The 14,631-nt window shown below is 49.4% G+C and overlaps 1 protein-coding gene and 1 long non-coding RNA gene across 5 annotated transcripts in view; one reads left to right on the forward strand and one right to left on the reverse strand.

Annotated features, from left to right (window-relative positions):
• LIPC (lipase C, hepatic type) overlaps nucleotides 1-14,631 on the reverse strand; it is a 133,432-nt gene that overhangs the window by 91,108 nt on the left and 27,693 nt on the right. The window lies entirely within an intron of this gene.
• LOC118545028 (uncharacterized) overlaps nucleotides 1-14,631 on the forward strand; it is a 55,492-nt gene that overhangs the window by 33,917 nt on the left and 6,944 nt on the right. For 3 of the 4 annotated variants that reach the window (XR_004921905.2, XR_013450460.1, XR_004921902.2), the window contains 2 exons: nucleotides 10,676-10,779; nucleotides 11,123-11,234. This is a non-coding gene — a long non-coding RNA (uncharacterized LOC118545028). Of the gene's footprint in view, nucleotides 1-10,454; nucleotides 10,562-10,675; nucleotides 10,780-11,122; nucleotides 11,235-14,631 lie in introns of those variants that run through there. The other variant, XR_004921907.2, reaches the window with a different exon arrangement.

Below are 14,631 nucleotides of genomic sequence, written 5' to 3' on the forward strand. Positions count from 1 at the left end.
ATAGGTGAGGAAGTTGAGGCTCCGAGAGGCTAACTGGCTTGACCAAGATGTCACGGAGCTGCTAGCACCTGGCGGGATCGGGGCTTTGGATTCAAAGCCCGTGCCCTGTCTGTGACATCATGCCACTGTCATTTGGTATACGGCCGGCAGAGTGGGGCCCAGCCTGGCTGACAGACTGACCCCCATGTCTAGCTCTGTGTGAATTGCTCTGTTTGGGGCTCAGTTTTCCCAGCTGTACGAAGGAGGGGACTGACTCCAACTTACACTATGATAGCACCCAGTGCCTCGTGTTTCCCCTGGCTGTCTCATTAGGTTCTGCTCTGAAAGAACCTGGTCTGCTTTCTTCCCAGATGAGTTCTGGGCACACCTGGCACTCTTCTGTACGAGAGACATGGAGAACCCGGGTGTTGGAAGCCCAAGTTCATTACTTCTGTGCTGGTCCCTTAGCCCAGCTGGACTCAGTGTCTTCATCTGTAAAATGGGGACATATGGGAATACCTTCCTCCCAGGGTTGTTGGAAGAAGCAAGACAATGCATGGACTGTACTTGGCATGCTGACTGGCATAAATGTCCCCTAAATGATCTGTCACTTTTATTTATGTTTTAAAATATTTTATTTATTTATTTGAGAAAGAGAGAGAGAATACACAAGCAGTGGGAGAAGGAGAAGCAGGCTCCCCGCTGAGCAGAGAGCCCGACGCTGGCCTCGATCCCAGGACCTGGGACCATGACCCGAGCTGAAGGCAGATACCTAACTGACTGAGCCACCCAGGTGCCCCAATCCCTCACTTTTATTGCTAACATTTGTTCGGTCCTCACCGTGTGTCAAGCACTGTGTTAACCAGTTCACATAAATTAACTCACTCAATCCTTTTAAATGACATAATGCAGGCAAAAAGCTTCACATGGAAAGTGCTCAGAGTGGTTCCTAGTGTTAAGATGGTGTCTTGCACAGTTAAACCTGCCCAGGTGTGGGCCCTATCCTGGGCTGCTGCTTTCCTGGGGACCAAATGCCATGACTTAGCTCTCGTGGTCCTTCGACATCTCTCTTTGTTGTAAATCCACGCCTTGCTCAAGGCCTGGCCTGGAAGACAGCGCCTCACGGTTCAGTGGGTTACTGGCAGACACAGGTGTGTGAGCCAGCCATTGCAGTGTAGTCAGGAGGACCCCCGCAAGGTGAGTGTGAGGTGTGGTCGTGGGAGACAGGAGGGGCACAGTCACCTCTGACTGGAGGGCAGGAAGGTCAGGAAAGGTGTGGGGGACAGAAGATACTTGAGTTGGGTCTTGAAGGAAAAACAGAAGTTTGTGGGCAGAGGAAGGGAAGGAGGGCAGAGTCAGGAAGTCATAGGTCACTGGAGATGGTCAGCAAGCAGGCGGGGGGTGGGCGGCGGGGGGGAGGGTGCAGATGGCAGAGGGCTTTGGGGCCAGGCTAAGTTGCGTTTCTCTGGAGGCCATGAGGAGCCATTGATGAATCTTAGGGAAGAAATATGATTAAATCTACCTCCTTGTAAGCTCCCTAGGATTGCAGGTGAAGGAGGGATGGGAGGGGGTGGTCTGTGAGGGACCTAGAGCAGGAGCACAGGGAGCAGGGGGGGAGGGCATGAAGAGGATGGCGGCAAAGGGGTGTAGGGGAGGGGGTTGTGTGGGAGACATGGAGTGAGACATTTAGTGGCCTCTGTGTCCACTGAATAACTTCTCAGTCAGTTAGGTATCTGCCTTCAGCTCAGGTCATGGTCCCAGGGTCCTGGGATCGAGGCCAGCATCGGGCTCCCTGCCCACTGGTAATGGGCTTCTCTGTTGTTCCACTGGCCTCCCTGTGAGCCTCACTGTTTTGCTTCAGACACTGGGTGGATGTGGGGTAGGGAGAGCGAGACGGCCACACTGACTTCCAGTTCTCTGACTAGGGAGGTCCAACAAGGGAGGGCTGAGAAGGGCCAGGGGATGTGGCGTTGGGAGGAATCGTTCCCCAGCAAGGGCAGTTGGGTGGATTGAGATGGGTGTCCCTCTGCTGTGGCTGCTGGACCGAGGTCCTGAGTACACTTGTGGGGGTGGCCGGGAGACTCACCAGCCAGCTCTGACTATCGCAGTGTGGGAGTGACTTTGTGCCCTAAGTCACTTTGGGCAATTGAGGGGCCTGAGGATGTTTAGCCTGGGTGGAGGGGACCGAAAGAGGTCGAGGAAGCTGTCCCCCTCACAGTGACCCTTCCTGTCTTCACGGAGATCTAACTCTTTGTGCTCCCAGATGCCAAATTCTGACACGTGAGTGAGAGGCAGAAGGAGTTGGATCTGGGCTCAATGTAAGAAACACTTTGTTTCCTCCTCTACAAGACGGTGACAAATCACCTGCGTCAGGGGTGGAGGAGGATAGAACAAGAAATGCATATGAAACGCTCTTTCCTGCTCCCAGCACAGAGGATGTGCTCCTTAACGGTCAGGATGCCCCTGAAGGAACTGTCCCCTCCTCCTTGGCCAAAAGTCCCCATGCTCCTCTGTGCCTGTCCCTGGAACTCTCCCCAGGGAGGGACAGTTGCTTCATGGTGGGTGTAGAAGGACCTGGGATCAAGTGGCTGAGGTCCTACCTTCCCATCCCAAGACTGCACTATTCCTCGGTGAGTAGATGGAACTGGAACTGGGGTGGCTGCCGTGTGTTTTAGCTGACAATGAGTCATGAATCAACGATGGTGAATTTCCTTTTAACAAGATCTGCTATGATGCAAGACAAGATAAAGAATGTGAAAAGGTTGTAGTCCAGCAGGGAAATTGGAGCGACTGGCCCCCACTTGTGTAGGTTGAGGATGGTCAGGATCCTTGATCTTATCAGAGGCAGTTTGGCAGACTGGGAAAGAGGGAGAGATTTGGGGTCAGGGAACCCAGGAGAAATCTCCATCTCCGTCCTCTGCCAGCTCTATGACCTTGGACAGGTCACCTAACCTCTAAGGCGCATGGTCCTCCTTCTTAGCGTGGTCTAAAGACTTGCAGGAAATGACGTATGCAAAGCCCCTCTCTGTGCCTGGCATATAGGAAGTGTACAGGAAATTTTAGCCAAATCTATAGCTGAACCAGCTGATGCGAGAAAAATATTAACTGGAATGGTTTCCTCTCCTCCTACCTCCTGGCTGCATCTTGGGATGCTGTCCCCAGACATTTCCCCTGGAGTTCTGTCTGTGGGTTGTCATTTTGTCTGTGTGCCTTTCATCCTCCCAAAGTCTCGCTAATCGCACAGGAAGTGGGTGGGTAATGGGCTTCTCTGTTGTTCCACTGGCCTCCCTGTGAGCCTCACTGTTTTGCTTTCCTCACCACGGGGGCTTCTCACACCCTCTAATGACTGTTTTCCTTTCAGAAATGGCATATTTTTAGACAAAAGCATTTCCTGTGGCTCATCTCCCGACTCTGGCAGATCTCTGATTTCTCATCAGTTTTCCCCGCCTCTCTCTGGTCTCATAAAACCCACCCCAGCAGCATGTGCGCCGCAAATGCAGGAACCACTTGTTCCCAGTAGCCTTCTCGGCTCTGAGCTGATACCCTGTGCTCAGGGGCTGGGGCCGGGGGCCGGGGCAGGGCGGGCCTTGGGTGAAATGTTGGGTCCCAGTAGCGGGGATTCAGCTCCCCTCGGCCAACCCTGGAGGGTGGGGGTCGTGATGGTGGTTTCAAAGTGCCCCAAACCACTCACCCTTCTTAGTCAAACCCAGATTGAAATGACCCCCTTCACCTTCTATTAACAACACAGACATACCCGGGTTTGAATTATGGCTTCTCCATTGACTAGTTTGGTGAGTGACTTAAATGCTCTAAGCCTGTTTCTTTATTTGGAAATGGGGATAATATTAGTAAGCCTCACAGGGCCATTGTAAAGATAATATTAAGTACAGTATATAAGCAAAATATTTAGCATCCATACCTGGCACTTAGTTTTTCTTATTTCTGATTTAAATAAGTATCATAATTTAATTAAAATTGCATTTTAAATTGATAACATTTATAGTACTATAATTTATTATTTAATTATAATGATTTGTGCATGTGCTTTACTTCCCTCACTGACTGTAAGCCCCTTGAGGGAAGGGTCTAGATCCTCTTCATCACTGAATACAAAGGACAGAGTGAGTACCCAGCAAATGTCTGAGGGGCTGAGGAGTGTGACCCAACATTTTTTGGAGCCAAAAGGCTTCATTACATCCGTCAAGTATGGAAAGCTCACAGCCTGTGCAGGGGTTCTGTGTGGGGCCTGGAGGAAGGTAATGAGAGGAAGTACATGACCAGCCCTTGACCCCTGGGCACTCCAGTGGGGAGACAAGTAAGATCCAGAAGGAGAGGAGCCCAAAGGGCATTAGGGGAGGGAGAGTGCCTGTGCCTCTACTGGCTGGGGGAGCGTTGCCCACAAGGACAGCTACCACTGGGTGAGGGGGAAAGATGGGTAGAGGACCTTCAGGCACCTGCCCCCTGTAAGCCTCTCTACACGATGAGGATTGGTTAGCCATATATTTCTGTTTGCTTTAGTTAATTTACTCAGTTGATTCTCATTTTTGGAGCCCTGACTCTAGGTGGTTCTTTTAGCCAAACCTCCACTTACGCCTAGACCACTATGACCTGTGTGTCACTTAGATTGTCTCCCCCCCACACCCCACCACTCCATGAGCATGACAGACATGGCTAATGGATCACAGCGTTCTTCACACTGAGCCTGGTGTCATGGCGGTCATCCCGGATGGAATGGAATTGCTCCTTAAGCTTAAAGCCACTTACCATCTTTGCTCTAGACTCTTAGATCACTGGGTATGGCCTGATGCCTCCATAGATTTCAAAAGCTTATAGTTTTCCCCACAAAAATGCTACTGTGCTTCAATTCCTTCTACCTTTCTTTATGGAAGCCTGTTTCTTACTCATTACTGGGAAGATTGGTAAAGTCTTAGGTGTTCGGAGGATGAAAGGCAGACAGACCAAAGGCCAAGTCTCTACCTTTATCTACTCATATCTGCCAAGTGTTTGGAAAGAGCTTAAGTTTTGACTTCGGACAATGGGTTAAAATGTGATTCTTTCTGTATTTTTGTCTTTAAAAATTTTGTATTAAGCAAGTATTACTTTCTTAATAGAAAAAAATGCACTTTGGGATGCCTGGGTGGCTTAGTTGGTTAAGCATCTGTCTTCGGCTCAGGTCATGATTTCACGGTCCTGGGATGGAGTCCCACATCGGGCTCCCTGCTGAGCAGGGAGCCTGCTTCTCCCTCTGACTGCTTCTCCCTCTGCCTGCCGCTCCCCCTGCTTGTGCTCTTTCTCTCTCTTTCTGACAAATAAATAAAGGAAATAAATAAAATTTAAAAAAAGAAAAAGTGCATTTTATAATAATGCATTTTATTTTTTTAAAGAGTTATTTTTATTTATTTGAGAGAGTGTGCACCCGTGCACACACCAGTGGGGGGAGGGGCAGAGGGAGAGAATCCTCAAGCAGACTCCCCGCTGACCAGGGAGCCCGATGAGGGGCTTGATCCCAGGATACATGAGGTCATGACCTGAGCCGAAACCAAGAGTCGGATGCTCAACCAACTGAGCCACCCAGGTGCCCCTATAATAATGTATTTTATTTTAAAGTTTATAACACTTACTCAGAACTTATCACTATATATCCTTTTGTACCTTTTGAACAATGGACTATGTGAATATACTACCTCGTAAAAAATAAAGTCAATAAATTAAATGCTGGTCTTTGTGTTTGTACATGTGAATACCCTCTTTTATGAACAAATTTCCCATTTACAGTCTTTTGAAATTCAAAGAACATATTCGGTGAAGATAATGAGGATGATGGAAAGTTGTCTAGCACTGTGAAGGATGTACACCTGGGGGTGATCGAGTTTCAAAAAAAAAAAATCCAGAACAGTTTTTAAAAGAATCTAGGTGGAAGGGAAAATACTGTAGGGCAAAAGGAATTTGAACTTAGGCCCTAGTGTGCAAGGCCCCTTTTGAAATTTCATGCCTAATTTCGTATTTGCAACTTTGTATTCTTTTTCTTAAAGTGAGCCTCCCCTTCCTATCCCGAGCTATATGGGGCTTCAGGCCCCATGAAACCCGGCTGTGCCCATGTACAAAGGGAAATTCTTCTTGGTCTCTACAGGGTTCAATGTCCATCAACCTTATAGCTGGAGTGGGAGCACCTGCCTTTTTCTCTATTCTTTTCTTGCCTCTTCCCCAGGATCCATATTTGTTAACAGGAATTCACAGGGAATTACCACTCCTGGGGTAACTAAGGCAACCCCAAGATTCTCAGCCTCCTTATCTGAGCCAGTCGGACAAGTGGAGGTGGTCCTTTTTTGGAGGCTGCTGACCTTCGATTCAGAGGGGCTGCAGTAGAAGGTTCACTATGGCCTCAGGCTCAAGCCAGATCTTCCTGTCCCTTGTGAGCGTGAGAAAGGCTGACAGTGTCTTCTTTCTTAGGTCCCCAGGACCCTGTGTATGATTGTGACCCTGGTGGGCCAGGGAGCGATCTTAGGATCCTTAATAGTCCAACATGTTTATTAAACTATCTGCCTTTATTCCTTCTAAGTTAGACAAAAAATAAGAATTATAGTGAGTCAGTGTTGAGTACTTATCATATCTTGTCACTATATTTAGATCAAGCAGAATAACTCTGGGTGTGGACAGGGCAGCAAAGCTGAGGTATAAATAAATACCTCTGTATAAAACTAGCAGCTGTGCAAATAAGTGGGCAGAGGATCCAAGGTGTACAGGAAGGGAAGAAACAATTTACTGGAAGTGGATTGTAAAGCACAAAAACCTTAATGAGGTAAACATATTCCCAGATTAGCAGAGTTCCATGGGGCGTGCATAGGGTAATTCCTAGGTGTCCTTATGACTGAACGCTAAGTGGTCTGGGGTGGGCCTTTGTGTGTTTACAAAGTTCCCCAGATGATTCTATTGTGAGTCCAGGGGTGAGAAGCACTCCATGTTCAACGGTATCAGTAGGGATCAATCACAAAGAAGATACTGTCCCAGAGCCTGGAAGGGTGAACTCATGTTGGGGATCACACCAGGATTTGTGGGGACCCCTCCATCTCAGGAGTTAGACCAAGAGATAAATCCTTATTCCATAGAGCAGTGGTTCTCACACTTGAGCTTGCACCAGAGTCCAGGAGGGCTTGCTGAAACCCGGATTGCTGGGCTTCTGATTCATTAGGTCTGGGACTCAAAAGTAGACATGTCTGACAAGTTCCCAGGTGATGCTGATGCTGGGAGTTTGGGGACCACACTTTGGGAACCACTGTCATAGAGGACATGGGTCTTGGTTCTGAGAGGCAGTGTTGGGGAAACGGATAGAGTGTGAGCCTGGGGGTCCAGTGCCTGCCATGGTTCGTGCACCTGCCATGTGGCATAGGGTAAGCCATGTGCCCTTTATGGGCCCAATGTGTCATCCATAATCTGGGGATAAGCTGAGCTGCTTTGCCTATTCCCAAGGGTTGAGTGGGATAATCAGGAATAACTCTCATTGGGCCCTCACCAGGTACTGAGCATTTTCCGTGCATTATTTCAATTTACTTTCTCAACATTTCCATGAAGTAGGTCCTATAATTCTTATTTTACAGGTTCAGAGACTGGAGTTCAGGAAGCTTCATCCCCTCGTCAAGGGCTCTGTGTCAGAGGCAATTCCAGCTGACCCCAGAGCCCAAGCTCTCAACCGCTGAGCCAGCCCTGACTTTAGGTGGGAGACCCTGTGAACACTGAGACTTGCCAAACAATCCTTAGCTGTGGTTTTTCTGAGTGGTGAGCAGGATTTGATGTAAGGGATACCTAGTGGGCGAATCAGTCTAAATCACAGTGAGCAAACCCCAATTAAGTCAAGTCTGGGCAGATAGGGAGGGCTCCAAAAGAAAACACAACAAAACGCATCAATCACTCAGTTGCGATGTTTGAGAACAGGCCACTCAGATAAGACGAAGGCATTAATTAGGAGGAAAAAAGAGCAGAGCAAACAGCCGGCAGGAAGACCAGAGGGCTCTTTAAAAGCCTGATGGAAGCCCAGGAAAGCTGCCTCCCAGAAAACCTGGCAGCAGATCACAAATGCTGCAGCTGATTCATTAAGTCAAAGCAGCCATCTTGGGAAAAGGGCGGCTTTGAAAAGCAACAACAAAAAAAGAGGCTCACAACAGAGGACCAGGAAAAGCCACCAAGTGGGACCCGGCATGTACAAATTAGAAATTGTGAGCTCAGCAGTAACTCAGGGGAGCTCACAGAGATAAGGAGCCCATAAGCAAAGGTTCTGCACCCCAACATAGGGGAGCCCCAGAGGCAAGCACCTTTTGGTCCCTGGAAATAAGAGAGCCCATGTTCGCGGTGAGTGAGACAGATGACCCCTGAAGGCCACTTCAGCTCTCAGTTCCAAGGAACCTCTGTGAGTTGGGTTCACGCATCATTGGTCTACCAGATTTCTTTCCCCAAGTAAGCAAGTCTTTGGGGAAGAGTACAATGAATGAAAATCATTTTGACTGTCAGAAAAAAAAACTGAGGAAATTTCACGCCGAAGTTTACCAGGGAAAGAAGTTGTTATAACTATCACACGTGGGTAGGAATGTTGCGTAACAAATTACTTTTATAAGATAAAATTGGGATTGTTGTGAGGGGTCAGGTAAGTCAGTGGATGTCTGAAAAGCACTTTGAAAATTGGAATTGTTATTCATTAGAATAAAGGCATCATAAAAAATTGGGATAATTTTCTGAATGAAGAGATGTGAAAAGTGACTTTACTTAGTAATTGCAATAACATATAAGAGTTTCATACTATACAGAAAGAGAAGGAAGAAGGTATGAGCATCCCAGGAGGTAAAATGCTCAGCTGAGGGTGATAATGAAATAGGGCCATGTGAATGGGCAGAAAAATAGATGATCTTCAATGTGGACAAGGTCACGACACATTCGGCAACGAGTAACCCAACAACTTATAAAATGGTCGGCTCTGACCTAATGGGTATAAACCCAGAAGAATTTCTGTCTTTGGAGCCTGTTTCTCACCTGTAAAGCTAGTTTGGTCAAGATTGCTAATGAAGTATTTAAAATAATGCTAGATCCTTAGAACTTAAAGAAGCTGTGGAAATAATGTAGTCTATTGATTAATTTGATAGGTGAGAAAATTGAGACCCATCGGGCAAAGTTGCTGGTCCAAGGTCCTATAAGCAATTAGGGAATGCACTGTATGCAAGATGGAAACCATTAATCTACCTTTCATGGATCCGAGGTATCTGATAAAGGCCATCTTGAAGGGTATGGGGGATTTCTAAAACCTTTCTAGGTTGATGAGGTGGAAAGTTCACCAAATGCTCCTTCAGAATGCCCCACTGCATTGCTATATAAGACAAGTCACTGAGATGGAGAGATAGATACCTCATGACTAGTAAGATTTTCCAAATAATCTTATATAAGTGATTCCTATTAATCACACAGATGGGACTTCACAGTGAAATCACAAATGAGTTTAGAACAAGCAAAATGATGACAGCCCAAACATCTGTTGGTTTGGGGACAAAGTCTTCTTATTTTAGAACTGGCATTTAATCATCAGAGATGGGGCTCGATAGGACTTCAGAGGATTTTTAGATATCCGCCAGAAGATCTACCTCCTCTGCCCCTGTGTTAATTAGACATGATAGAGGGACGCCTGGTGGCTCCATCGGTTAAGCATCTGCCTTCGGCTCAGCTCATGTTCCCAGGGTCCTGGGATCGAGTCGCGCATCGGGCTCCCTGCTCAGCGGGGACTCTGCTTCCCCCTCTCCCTTTGCCTGCCGCTCCGCCTGCTTGCGCTCTCTCACTCTATCTCCCTTATATATAAATAAATAAATAAAATTAAAAAAAAAAGAAGTGATAGACATTGGGGTCCGTGATTCTCTCCCTGCTCTCCTGTACTCTATACCTAGATTGACCACACACTGCAGAGAGTAGAGACGATGACAGAGGACAGAGAGCCCTCTTCCGATGTGTTATTTGTGATGACTGTATTCTCAGACTCTAACCTCCCGGTCCCTGCACTCCCAGGACTTGTCCGAGCCTTCCTGTGATAGCTGGTTTCCTAGGAGTGAGGATGCCTGGTCTAAGTTCTTCTCTCCCTCCCTCCAGTGTATTGAATTGGTTTTGAACTCCTCCCCATCACACATCAGCCCACTTCTAGCTGGATACTCGGTCTTCGTCTCTTTGGTCCAGTCCAGCCCTGTCCATCGGTCATTTCCTATAATCCTTATTTAATGGGTCACCTTAATCTCCCATTTAAAACCTTTTCCATTGTTCCCATGGAATTTCATGGAATTCTCTCTGAATGTGGTTTTTTGAAATCTTAAGTCTTCATTAGGACTATATAAGAGCACGGTCTGTGTCAGAAGCCAAGTGTAAAAACTGCTGCAACTCATAAGCACCAATTGTAAGTAAATATCAATCAATCGATAAACACATCTTGCTCCAAAGGGCAAAGAGCTGAGGGTAGGGAGGCAGTAAACAACCTCTTCTGATCGGAAGGACAGGAGTGACACGGGCAAAATGTAGGGCATACGTGACAGAGAATCTTTTTCTTTCTCTGGTCCCTGGAGAGGTAAGATATAGAAACCCCAAATGCCCAGGGAAGTGATAGGGCTGCAATAACGGGGCTTTTCTTTACTCCGCTGCACACCAGTAGTAGTAATATTCTTTTATTTGGACTTCAAAGGTAAAGTAGAAGAAGGACCCTACCTGTCCTGATGCCTGATGAAGCCACGGAAAGGTCTAGAAAAACAAGAAACCTGGAAGGGACTGACCCCAAGAAGGTTGAAGGTGAGTTAGAAAAATTGCTTTCTGCAGAAATGTGAGAGGACTCAAGGACGGGCTTAGTTGGAGGTGAATAACAGCTAAAGAACAGCAGTTAAGATGCTTAATGTTCCTATGTCTTTAAATCTTGCTCTAAATAAAACGCTTTGTTTGTACTAGTTGTTTGTCGTTACGCGCTCTTTTAGTGAGAAGGTCTGCTGAAGTCTAGTGATGTGGGGAAGCAGGCTGGTATCGGGCTCGGCTCACCATGTGGCTGGGGAGCTGGGAGCTCTCTCTCTCCTCTCACTCTGCTCTCTCTCTCTCTCTCTTGGATGCCGATCGGTCACTCGGGGGCCGTGCCCGGCCGCAGTGTGCATGGCACTGACATGACTGGCGTCGCTGGCCTGTGGAACAGCCACAACGAAGGCCACACTACTTCAAGGTGGAAAGTGACACACATATGGGCTCGGATGAAAACTCAAGTAGGTAGCAACTGTGTTCTCCCTGCATCATGATCTCTTTAACACAAAACAGTGCTTTTGGCAATTTTTCCCTCTCAAGTGAAAGCTTTGGATTTCAAATGGGATTATTTGCCTTTCATCTGTGCTTTCTCTACGGTTCTATTTTCTGATCCATTACTTTCATCTCTGAAACCTGTCATTGTGATTCTCGTATCAATGGAACGATCCCTCCAAAAGCTTTTTACTCTTCGGGTCAGAAGCATTTAATATCAGGCCATTTAAATGATTGTATTTGTATTGACCTCATATTTGAGAGTCACTCAAGATGTCCTGGGAAATCAAATGTCCAAAGATAAATGAGTGCCTTTCTTTGATGTTTGTTCCCAGATGAGCAAAGCAGGTGAGGGTCCCTGAGACAGTGATGGGAAGCTGGAGAAGCTGGTAGGAGGGCAGGGCCGGGTGCTGGGTCCCTGAGGGAGAGGGCAGGGGAGGGCTTGGACACATGGGAGTGGAGGAGATGAGATGAATGCGTGTCAGTCTCCGGGTGGAGAGGAGACTCTCTCCAGGTGAGAGGAGGAGCGTGGCTGACCCTGGGCTGGTTGCAGGGGCCCTGAGGGGGTAAAAGTGGCAGGTGCCGTAGCTTGAAGGTGAGCCGTGGGCAGGAAGTTGGGGTCTGTGTGGGCTGTCACCTTACAGACACCCCACAGCAAGAGAGGGGGGAAAGGAAAGAGCAGAACAGATTCCAAAAGGTTGATGTGGTCTAGGGCATAGACTCCTATAGCGGCAAAAGCATTTTTGGTGACGCTCTCATTTGAAGACTTCAATCAGCCAGTTAGAAGATTGATGGCACTTCCCCTGGGAGGGGCTCTCCAGGTTGTAGGAAGGCAGAATGCGCACTGTAGCCTCCCCTCAAAGGTGCTGACCTCCTCCTGTGCACACACAGCTGCTTGCGAGACAGGACAAGGTGCCAGATGGGTGGTAAAGTGACAACGGGGCCGACCAGGAAAGCAGTACGTGCTCTAAGGGGGTGTCTCCTTGTCCCCTTCCACGGCGGAGTGGGTAGAAGCAGACACCGAGCACTGAGCTGGGGCCTCCCCAAGGCAGTCCATGCCCGAGCTCCAACTCCCACTCACGTCTGCACCTCACCATCCTGGCCGTGAGTCAGGCCCTTGGGTCTGTGTGACCCTGAGGAAGTTATGCAAACTCTTTGCAAACTCTAGTTTCCTCATCTGATGAATGAGGGCCCTGGGGTCATCGAGGAGATGAAAGACAATGGTTCTTGCAGATGGGGTTAGCACACAGCTGGCTCCCTAAGTGCTCAGTACAGGTTAGTGGCAAGTAACTGTTCAGAGAAGGGGGGCGATCAGAAGCCTCCTTGGGGAGGGGAAGCCTGAGTCAGATCTCAGCAAATGGTTGGAGCCTGAGACAAGGAAGCTCAGAGGAGTGAAGTGGGGGTGTCTGCCATTTGAAGCCAGTGTTGTGAAGGAGTAAAAGGAGGAGAGTTGGAGAGATGAACAATAAGGCAGGAAAGGGTTGGTGTTGGTTGGTTGGTTGGTTTAAACTCATTCTCAGGGGGCGCCTGGGTGGCTCAGTCAGTTAAGCATCTGCCTTTGGCTCAGGTCATGATCCCAGGGTCCTGGGATCGAGCCCCGCATCAGGCTCCCTGCCCAGCAGGGAGTCTGCTTCTCCCTCCCCCTGCTCTTTCTCCCCCCCAACCCTGAAAAATAAATAAAATCTTAAAACAACTCATCCTCAGGTGAAAGAGTGTAATGAGGCTGGGGGTGGGGGTGGAGAATCCCTTTCCATTGCAGGCCCTGAGGCAAAACAGCCTCTAGGCAACCTGGAGAGAAAAGGTAAAGGATGCTGGGACAGAGGTCAGGCGGCTGGGACATTGCGTGTGTGTGTGTGTGTGTGTGTGTGTGTGTGTGTGTGTGTGTGTGTGTGATTGTACTAAGCAAAGATGGAGAGGGGCGTGGTGGGGCTGAGGGGTGATGTTTCTGGGCCAGTTCCTACCATGCTCTCACTGGGCTAGAAACTGATTACTTTCCTCTTGTCTCTCGGACACAGGATGGTCTGGCACAGGGCCTGACCAGATGTAATAAAAAGACAAGGAGTCTCCCTGGTTGCTGGTCTTGGGTGCTGCTCCAGTCCCCACCCAACAGCTGGCTCCGTTTGGTTTGCTTGTGAGGAGGTGCTAGCCCAAGACACTTGGAACCCCTTCTTTCCTACCCTTGGTCTCCCAAGCGTCCCTGTGGGATGACCCAGTGGTGGCACCTGCTCAGCAGGGCCCAGGGCGAGCCGCAGCCCAGGAGTCTGTCCTTTGCTCTTTGTCTTCCATGGTTAAAGCCACTTTCAGGCAGCAGGGAGGAACCAGCAATTTGGCGCCCACAATCAGCTGTGGGGGGTTAGGGTCTTATGTCCCTCCCTCCAAACTACCTGCCGGAGAGTAGTGGGAGCACAGAGAGTTTCCTGCGGCCCACAGAGTCACACTGACATGCTTCCTTACACTTCAGAGTGCCCTCCCCTAGGGGATCACAGTTCTCTCCTTGGAGGGGGCAGGACAGGTACTAGCGACAAATGTTGGGGGGCTGAGCCCCTTTCCGGAGGTCACGGAGCTCACCGAGACTGGAAAGACTGCGGGGCCCCAGCCGTGCTAGTGGCTGTTGTCAGGACCCAGGAGCAAATGGTCCACAGGAGACACGAGCATGGTAGTCCAGCCGGGAGGCCCCCGCCGCAGTGTGTCATCCATCACTGGGGGACTGGCCCCTGGCTTCCACTCTGTGCAGCCGTGCGGCTCTGGTGGGTCCCCACCGCCGGGAGGCAAGAGTGGACCCACTTCCTGGACTCTCCCACGATGACTTCAAAAGCAAGGCTGAGGCGGCAGCATTCTGGGGCCACTTAGCAAGACAGGATTCATTCCAGAACTTGTGCAAGTGCTAATGAGGGCCAAGAATATCTCCACTGACCTGTCTCGGCAGGCAGGGCCCGGCGGGGGAGCAGAGCTGGGGTGTCCTGGAGGGGTTCTGCGGGCCTGCTCCCTCTGCCTGGGCCTGCAGAGGCCAGGGTTCAGCTCGCAGGCTCCCTTCAGCACTGCCTGGGGGTGGAGGGGGCGTGGAGAATGCCTCTGAGCCACGGCTGGGCCCCTCCCACCTAGGAGACGGAAGCCAAGGGCAGCGGTGCAGGTGAGAAAACCAACTTGGCAATTACCCTGCCCCACCGAGCCTTACTTCCCAGGTGCTGGTGTCAGTCAGCTGGCCCATCCATCTCCTGCCCTGCCCGCGGAGGGTCTCGCCTCTCGTGCTTAGACCTAATCTGTCTGGATGTCTAGAACCGGGCAGGGGAGGGGCGTTCATTTCCTTGGCTTTGGTCTGGGGCGCAGTCAGGGAAGAAGTTTACGTGTGCGTGTGTGCGTGTGTGC

The sequence above is a fragment of the Halichoerus grypus genome, chromosome 8 (assembly GCF_964656455.1).
Source record: "Halichoerus grypus chromosome 8, mHalGry1.hap1.1, whole genome shotgun sequence".
NCBI classification, from domain to species: domain Eukaryota; kingdom Metazoa; phylum Chordata; class Mammalia; order Carnivora; family Phocidae; genus Halichoerus; species Halichoerus grypus.